Genomic DNA, 10,258 nt, shown 5'->3' with positions numbered 1-10,258 from the left:
CTGTTGCTTTCTAGACCAAAGCCACATTTGCAGTATCTCCAGTCCTTTATCTAGTGTGCTTCCACTGAATGGAGGAGAAATTGCTTGCTCACAATTCGTGATCTTTACTTTGTGAGGAGGGCATTGCTTTTCAGACAATTGAAAGAAGTCTATAATTCTTTTTTTCCCCTGAAAACAAGCCAATAAAACTGCACCCCCAGAGGGCTCAGTTCTCCCCATTTTCTATCACTGTTCCGCATTCCAGATGTGATACTCTATTGCTTTCTCACTCCTCCTTCCAGTAACACCACTGATAAATGTATTTAATAATGTTGCCAAAAAGAAACACCAATGGGGAGAATAGGAAATTAAGTCATTCTTATTGCTTTCTTGCTTCATAAAGCAGATCCAATGTGGATAAGATGTGACTGTCTTCCCCCACATCAGTAAATAATCCATACCTATGGTGCAGAGGAACACAACACAGGCAGGTAGGTTCTAATTTACTAATTTGTTTCACTGTCCTGATATTCCAAACCAGCCTCTTTAGGTTGATAGAAATCATATACTAGTATATATGATTTCAGAGAGGAAGGGAGAGAGAGAGGGAGATAGAAACATCAATGATGAAAGAGAATCATTGATTGGCTGCCTCCTGCATGCCCCCTATTTGGGATTGAGCCCACAACCCCGGCATATGCCCTTGACTGGAATCAATCCTGGGACCCTTCAGTCCGCAGGCTGACTCTCTATCCACTGAGCCAAACTGGCTAGGGCAATAGAAATCCTCTTAAGGTATTTTGGATTCCTAACCAATTCTCTGAGTTGCCATTGTTTCTATAGCTATCCTCCTCTTTCTGTGTTTTCAATGGAAGCATGAGGCAAGCATTGGTTGGCTACCATCTTGACTGGAAAATCCAAAATGACATTGTTTAGAAGATTTTTAAATTACAGGAGCTAAATAACAACTAACTTCTGGGGTAAAAGAAATGAATAATCTTAAATTGAGAAGAGGAAGTAAACAAGCAGTGGGTTGCAAACAGTACTGTTATAATGTTGGTCATGTGAAGCTCGGCAGGGTATCATAGACCCTGCGGGAAGCTGCAGTCAGGATTACGATGTGTACTGCAAGTAGAAACAAGTCTATTGTGACTAATAAACTTGTGTCAGATTCAAAGTCAGGTTTTTATTTTTCTTTTTTTTTTTTTAAGCACAAGTAATTTATTGTATTTATGATGCTTATCAAAGGCAACTGGGGCAAAGTTTTGACATAAGTAATTAGTTTAAAATTATTAAGGAGTACAAATTTCCAAAATGCAACCTGTTTGGAATATAAAGACTGTGTTGGAATTATAACATAATTCTTATTATTATCATTCTAGCAACTTTCATCTAAGGAGAGAAAAAAAAAATAATTCTGAAATTAATTCCTCACGATGCCCTTGGCCAAGAGATGAGATAAATTTGCCCACTCATTTCTTGCATATAGGGAAATTGAGGCATTTGAATTATGTGGAATAGACACTTTATTAGCATTTATTGTCATAATTTTAGAAGTGAAGGAATATGGCATTTTATAGATTTTCTTGGCACATATATTTTGAGCCTTCTAAATTGACAACTGTAATATTCTCCTACTAGAGGCCCGGTGCACAAAATTAGTGCACAGGTAGGGTCCCTAGGCCTGGCAGGTGATCAGGGCCGATCAGGGACTTCTGGCTGTGGGCTGGGGCCTTCCTTCCAGCTGCCAGCCGGGGTCTTCCTTTCCCTGGCTGCTGGCTGCTGGCCAGGGCCTTCCTTCCAGCTGCCGGCTGGGGCCTTCCTTCGTTCCACACTGGCCCATGGTGGTCAGCACATATCATAGTGAGCAATCAAACTCCTGGTCTCCTGGTCGAACTCCTGAGGGGACACTTTGCATATTAGCCACATATATACTGTGAGTGTGTGTGTGTGTGTGTGTGTGTGTGTATACAAATTCATTCCCCCATCTTCTAGAAAATAGCAAACAAACATGTGTCTCTTTGCTATAAAATACCTCTAGGCTCAAGTTGAGAAAATGCCTTTCCCTGACTGATCTTAGACAAGAAAGCAAAGATTTCGCATACAATCCAGTGTTGCACTTCTAGGGCAATACATTAACTCAGGCTACAGTGATGTATCTGAGATATTTTTTTATAAGAGAAATTATACACATTTGCTTCTCACTTAAATTTATCTTTCTTATAGTCTTACCCAAGTACAATTTTTAGGCAAAATAACTCAGTAGGAATGGCTTCCCCTGCATTTTTCACAGCTAATGGATTCAACTTCAGCCTATACTATAGAGTGAGGACAGCTTTTGGCCCCCTTAAGGAGCTTTGCAGAAAAACTTGTTGCACCCTTTAGAGTTCAATATGAAGAAGAATGCAGGTCTTAACTTTCTAATGAATAAAGCATACAGTTGAGTAGCAGGTTATAACACATTTTATGCTTTATGAACTATGTTGAATCATCTTCAGCTGTGCATACTTCACATTTATGTTTTGCAGAACATTTAAATGATTCTAATGAACACTTGAATATATTTTGTGGCTCATTAAATGATATTAAATGAGATAGTTTTTTAAAGGATAAGAGTTGTTAAGCATAACGTAATAATGATCTCTTTATACAAATTGCTAAACTCATAAAAGCACATGGGTATAATTTTATTATTTTTAATTTAAAAGGTAAAATTAAAATGCCTATATTAATGTCATGTACACAGTTCCTAAGAAGTGATACCCTGCCACAGCATTGATATAAAAAATAGATAAAAATTAAATAGCCTATAATTATAGAAGAAAAACCATAATAAACCAATACAGAATCATAGCTTTAGGGATCATGGACTGGTTAATACAACTTTGTTTGCATGCTGGGGAAGATAAAATTGTAGTTGATTTTTCAGAAACCCTGAATACCTTGAATTATTAAAAACAAATTCATGAAATTAGCAAAACATAAACTATACCATGGTGAGACCTAATTCTCAACAAACCAGAAACTCTAGTAGGCCAATACTAAACAAAATATGTTTTGTTTACATAAACATGCTATGTCATGAGAGAAATGTTTTGTTTACATAAACATGCTATGGAACTTTCTGCTGGGATTTCATCTCACTAGAATTATGGTTTATGACAAAAGAAATTATATCATGCATGATTCACATTATGGAGAAAGAGTTGGAAGACAGGAGAATATTTAAATATTAAATAATTAAATATTTAATATTTATCTCGGGACAAATTTAAAGGGTTAGTTAGAAGTGGTATGATTAGCACACTGCAAGATACTTATGGTAAACAAATGACTGCAAGTCGAATTTTGAAAAACTGAGGTAACCAAATAGAATTGTACAGTAGAAAGTTATGGCTACTAAAAAGGGAAGGGAATTTGGGGGAAGGAATAATATCTTTCTTTATTACACAAATTTCTAATAGTTTTATCAGAAATCTATAATAATAAAAGCATAATATGCTAATGAGACCAAATGTCCTTCTGTACAACCTTCTGGATGAAGCTGGGACTATGAGGGAAGCTCGGGTTCCGGGTGCCAGAGGGAAGCTGGTGCTGGCAGCCAGGGGAAGGAAAGCCTACTCTTGCATGAATTTCAAGCATCAGGCCTCTAGTTAAATTATAAGAGGTAAAGATATTACATACTTAATAAAATTGGGCTGGGAAAATTAGATGATGAATAATATAACTATAATGAAAATCATATTATTTTTATTTCACTGGTATTTGGACCAAACATTTCTCCAGTGGTTGATAATCAGATGTTAAAGAGATAATTAGAATATGACAAGAAAAATAAATAAAAGGTACACAGATTGTGAAGGAAGAAATAAAACTGCCTGTATACAAATGACATAATCACTTATCTATACTAATAAAAGGGTAATATGCAAATTGGTCAGGATGCCCTCACAGTAATGACTGAACAGCAGGCTGTGTGGGGGCATCAGGCTCAGGTAATCAAGGCCAGCAAAGTCTTACACTGCCTGCAGTGGCAGCAGCAGAGGTGTGTTGGGTGGTCGCTATCCCCTGATCGCCAGGTCATCTCCTGTCCCTGAGGGCATCCGGACTGTGAGAGAGAGCAGGCCGGGCTGAGGGACACCCCCTCGAGTGCATGAATTTTCATGCACTGGGCCTCTAGTATCTAAATAAAGCTAGAAAAATGACTTACTATAAAACTACAATAGTCAAGACAATGTGTTATTGGTGAAAAAAATAGACAAAACAATTTGATAGCTCAGCATAGAGAGTCCAGAAATAGACTTTCATAAATATTGTCAACTGTTCTTTGATAAAGGAGCAAAACCACAACAATGGAACAAAAACAATATTTTCAACAAATTTTGTTGGACTAACTAGACATGCACATGTAAAAATAATCTACAAACAAACCTTACACCCTTCACAAAAGTTCATTCAAAATGTATTGTAGACCTAAATAAAAAACATAGTTCTAAAATTCCTGGACTATAACATAGAGGACCTCTGGTAAGGGAATAACTTTGAAGTTATAATATCATAGGCTCAATCCATGCAAACAAATAATTGAGAAGCTGGACTCAATTAAAGTTAAAAACTTCTGCTATGTTAAGACACTTTCAAGAGAATGAAAGAACAAACCACAGATAAGGAGAAAATATTTATATACAACACATCTGATAAAGGATTGCTACCCAAAATATACAAAAAATACTCATAAAATTCAACAATAACAAAAGAAAACAATTAAAATTGATCCAAAGACCTTAAGAGACCCCTCACTATAGAGGCTATACAGATAACAAATAATATGAAAAGATGACCCTCATCATACCAGGTAAATGAAAATTAAAACAACAATAATATGCCATGTTGTACCTATTATAATGGTCAAAATCTGGAATACTGACATCAAGTGCTGGGGAGGATGTGGAGCAATGAGAACCCTCTTTCATTGTTGGTGGGTATGCATAACGGTACAGCCACTTTGAAAGAGAGTTTACTGGTTTCTTACAACACTAAATATAACATCATTACATAATCCAGTAATCACTATCCTAGGTATTTATCTGAAGGAGTAGAAAAAGTATGTCCACAGAAGAGCCTGTGCATAAATGTTAATAGCAGCTTTATTCATAATTGCCAAAACTCAGAAGCAACCATGCTATCTTTCAGGGGGCGAATGAATAAACTGTAATTTATCCAGATGACAAAATATTATTCAGCACTGAGAAGAAATGAGCAATCAAGTCAGGAAATAACATAGAGGAATCTTAAATGCATATGAGTGAGTGGAACAAAAAAGCCAATTTGTAAAGGCTGCAGATTGTGTAGTTCCAACTACATGACTAGGTAGAGCACAGCAGATTTTTAGGGCAATCTATCTATGTCTGATAGATATAATAGTGGATAACTTCATTATACCTTTGTCCAAACCCATAGAGTGTGCAACACAAAGTGTAAAACCTATAACCAAAGTACCACTCTGATGGGGATGTTGGTAAAGGGGTAGGCTATGTATGTGTGGGGGCAGGCAGTTATGGGACATCTGTGCGCCTTCCTCCTAATTCTGGGTAACATAAAATTGCTCTAAAAACCAGTATTTTTTTAAAAAAGGTATTTAGTACACAAAGCTAGTGGCTTTATTTTATGGCAACAGAAAATACTTACACACTTAAAGCAAAACACTATGTAATTATTCCAAGGGTGACAAACACAACTTTTTTGTAATGTCTTTTTAAAATTTGTATTGTGTATGGTTTTCCTTCATCACCATTCCCTACATGACCCAAATCTATGTTTATTCGGTAATTTTAGAACAAAGTATTTAAACCAATTGCATATCTAGGCCAAGTGTTAATTCAGTACTAAGGTCCCATTTCCTAAAGCTTCCTGAATTAATATGGCTATGTTATTTCCTTTAAACCAGGTTCACTGTTTCTATAATGTACCAGGAATCATGATGCCTTTACTCCTCCTTCTCCAGGATCTTAATTTGAATATGTAAGCTTCTCTAACTGTTATCCAGGGTCAAATCTGTTCCGTCTCCCTAGACCATTCTTAATATATAGATCACACTAGCCCAATGTCCAGTGAAATAGTGTTTTGCCTCCACCTTTCTGTTTCTCAGCCGCTGGGCAGCTAGCGTTATTGTTGTATATTGGTTAGGAGTAAAATCACTTGGATCACTAAACTGTTACATTCTTTTTCTGGATGCAATTTTAAGCAAATATTTTAAAACTTAAACTTTTAGTTCTCATCAGTAGAATTGAAGATCGTAAGTGTAAAACTCTTAGATTTGCTGTGTTGAGTGAGATATATTCAAACCATGAAGCTGTTCTTACTTCAGATATCATATTCATTTTGAGCTAAATTTTGAAATCAGGAAAACACATGTAAGTTCACTTTACAAATTCTCGTTTCCTTGGTGATGGCAAACATTTCTAATTTACCCAAAAGCTTTCTCATACTCCTGGCTTAAAAACAATAGCTGTTAAGGTAGAAAGCTGTAACTAATTAGAGCTTTCTATTGGTTATCTTATCTGAGATGATAAACTTTGCTTAACCTTGTACAATAATTACAAATCTCTCCTTGAGCCATTCATACAATTTTTAACTATTGCTATAAATATGTATTTCTATAGATATATATGCATATATTTATATATACCTACAAATAGAAAAATGAGACCTATATTTATTATTGCAATTACAAGAGAAGATAAGGTTTAGAAGATACATGCAAGAAGCAAGCAACTTTAAATATTAGAGAATCAAAAAATATTTACATAAATTACAAAAGGAACTGAAAATTTATAAATAAATGAATGAGTTAAATAGCAGATTAGCCTTAAGTGAAAAAATCAGCAAAATGAGAGATAAACCCACATGGAAACCATACAGACAAATAGGAACTATTAAACTTTTCTATTATTCCTAGATATTTAATATTAAATAATTAGGTCTATAGTCAATAAAGAAAAGTCAAGAATATCCAATATATATTTAGTAGAATTTCTATGAAAAGAAACTAAGAATTTGAACATTTCTACATTTGAAAAGGTAATAGCTAAGATTTTTCCAAAACCAAATATAAAGGTTCTCAATTCAGATTCAAAAAGTCCATAAACTTCCAAGAAGATAAAAAGAAATCCAAAAGAATGGCAAAAAAAAAAAAAAAAGAAAGAAAGAAAGAAATAAAAAGAAATAAGAGCATGTTCAAGACACAGACACTCTCCTATATAATAAAAGCCTAATCTGCAACTTAGTCACCTCAACCAGGAGTTCGACCAGGGAGTGGTGCCAGCCAGCCAACCTCCCGTGGCCCTCTCCTCCTCCTCCACCAGCCCAGCCCAACTGGCCCCCACCCATGCACCAATTCATGCACCATGCCTCTAGTGTTAAAATAAACCATAAAAAATAATCAGTTTACCTTTGAATGGCAGGGAACTTCTAAATACTAAATACCAACATTAGAAGTGAAAGAACAGTAGGAAAATAATTTATGTGAATGGCACAGTAATTATATTCCAATAGTCAACAGTCAAAAGGATCATAATATAAATATTTAGCAGTGAAATATATTTTGAGGAACAAATAAAGGTACTTCTATGTCTAATAAAGTCTGCACTAATTAGAAGGAAAGAGATGTCAGATTAAAAAGAATGGAAGTGCAAATCATAAAGTAAAAAGCTGATGTACATCTGAAAAAAAATAAGTGGACACAACAGAATAAAGCAATATTAGTTATGTATTTTAGGGGAAAATATAAAACAGGATAAAAATAAAAAGTGTGACAACGAAAACACATAAGTATAAAATGTGATGTTCCTACAATTTTAAAAAGGTATTACCGTACTTTCCGGCATATAAGACGACTGGGTGTATAAGATTTTCCTGGGTTAAAAAGTCATTTTATACGCTGGAAAATACAGTATATTGGACTATATTGATGGAATTAGATATAATGGTTTAGATATATTGGACTACTGTATTTTCCGAAGTATAAAACGACTTTTTAATCCAGGAAAATCTTATATGCCCAGTTGTCTTATACGCCGGAAAATATGGTAATTAAAATAGAAGACAATATAAGTAAGACAATAACAAGTATAAAAGGAACCAATGAGTTCAAAAGTGAATAATTAACAATGTCAAAATAAACTTTCCTCAGTTCTGAGACAAAGAAAATGAATAATGTATAGAACATTTTGCTACATCTTTTGAAAACATGTTCTATTCAAAAGACCACAAACAGTCTCCAGAAACAGACCCTAAAGAAAACAGCAACAACAACAAAAACAACACCACACACACAAAAGCCTTAGATTTAGCTGACAATGATTTTAAGAAAACAATCAGAAAAATATTTGTTTTTAGTGTGCATGTATTTATTTTAATTACTTCTATTTGAAGTCTCTTATTTTTGCACAACAGCAAGGCATCTTATTACCCAGTCTTTCCATTCCTTAAAAACTCCCACAGGTGTTGGTGAATTTACTAGTACATTATCCTCAGGACTATGCTTTGGAGTAACTGGAGGTGTGTCAGCAGATTTCTCATCAATCCACCTGCCAGTGCTCTGTATCCTATACAATAAAGAGCTAATATACTAATTAGACCAGATGGCAGAACGACCTTCCAGAACGACCTTCTAGAACAACCAGTGGGCAGGGGGTGCGGGGCCAGTGAGCCTGCACTGCCAGGCCAGCCATGGCGGTCTAGGTGCCTCCGCAGAGGCTGGATGGGACACAACTGCGGTGCCTGAACCTCCCATGGCCCCTCCTCCGGCTGGCCTGGCCTCTCATTGCCCCCACACACACCAGTGGAGGGGGTGGGGGACCAGCGCTAAGGAGCAGGGAGCTCTGCGTCTGGTTGAGCAGTGCTTCCCCCCAGCTCAGCCAGAAGCTGGGCTCACTGCTGGTGAGCGGTGAGCGCAGCAGAGGTGGCGGGAGCCTCTCCGGCCTCTGCAGCAGGTGGGTGGTAAGGAGCGAAGGGTCCTGGACTGCGAGAGGGATGTCTGCCTGCTGGCTTAGGTGGACATTCCCCAAGGGGGAACCCCCACCCCCCAGTGCATGAATTTCTAGGCCTCTAGTTTTTCTATAATGTTGAAGCCAGCAGCACTCTGCAACTTGTGTAAACAGATAGGTCACAGAGTTAGGGGGTGTTGGTCAGCTTCTCCCCAGTAGTTGTAGCTTGCGTTAGGCGAGCAAGTCACTGGCAGTGTCAAAATTCAAACACGTGTTCCTTCTCATGGGTTAAAGCCTTATAGGACTGAAGCAGAAAAACACCAGTCACTGCATGAGTATAATATTTAACATCAATGCATGAGTATAATATTTATCATCACTGCATGAGTATAATATTTATCGAAAATGGAATAGTCATGTGAAGATTTTTTTCTGCAACACCTTCACTTTGCCTTTATAGCTTGAACTGTAAAAATCACTGCCATGCCTGGCAAAGCTGAAAATCCAACATCGTCTGTCAGAGGCTTATCCAAAGACAAAATTCCAGGAGTCTCTTAGGCAAAGTTCAATCATTGTTATTCCCACAGCACAGAAGGCATTTTTTGGGTTTCTTCTTTTCTAAGAACTTCAGGATGTGCCCTGCATGTATTTGCAGGTGTGTGTCATCATGCTAAAGGGACACCTCCTTGCAGAGACAGGAACCGGTTCTAGGAGATTTACTGTCACACCATAGAAAAATGCTTCACAGTAGCCCTTGAGCTATTTAATATATTCTTCATTGGTAATTCTGGTGTTTCCTAGAGATCCAGTGCACTGTATAAAAACACTGCATTTCTCTGGAGAGGGTGGCTTTCTGAAGGATCATTAAAAAATTCTTCAAAGTCTTGGGGAGGCTCAGGATGGGTGATCCCATCTGATTGAGAATGCAAGGTAATGGGTCCAATGAGATCAGTGGCTGGTTGGAAGGCTACATATATCAAACGCCGTTCCACAGCAACTTCTCATACTGTGTTTTTTGAGAGCAGTTCTTAGTGTCTGTTCTGAGTGTCATGCTGTTTGCATCTTTAGGAAGAAAGACTCCTGTGAAGTTTTTATCTAACAAGGGCAGTCATGTCAGGGCTGGTGGAGAGAGTTGTGTGCGGGATGCCTTCACCCGGGCAGCACAGCCCAGGCAGCCCCCACGGGCTTTTGACACTTCCACTGCAGTACCTGCATGCCCTCAACCATAAATATATTTAATTAGCTAAAGGATAACACAGACAGACAACTGAAGGAAATTGGAATAACAATAT

The 10,258-nt window shown here is 37.1% G+C and overlaps 1 pseudogene; it reads right to left on the bottom strand.

Annotated features, from left to right (window-relative positions):
* Positions 1–8,416: 8,416 nt before the first annotated feature.
* Positions 8,417–10,028, bottom strand: LOC103284123 (archaemetzincin-2-like; annotated as a pseudogene).
* Positions 10,029–10,258: the final 230 nt, after the last annotated feature.

Source organism: Eptesicus fuscus, chromosome 9 (genome assembly GCF_027574615.1).
Source record: "Eptesicus fuscus isolate TK198812 chromosome 9, DD_ASM_mEF_20220401, whole genome shotgun sequence".
Classification (NCBI taxonomy): Eukaryota; Metazoa; Chordata; class Mammalia; order Chiroptera; family Vespertilionidae; genus Eptesicus; species Eptesicus fuscus.
The sequence above is the reverse complement of the archived record's forward strand: the minus strand, read 5'-3'. Positions and strand labels throughout refer to the sequence as shown.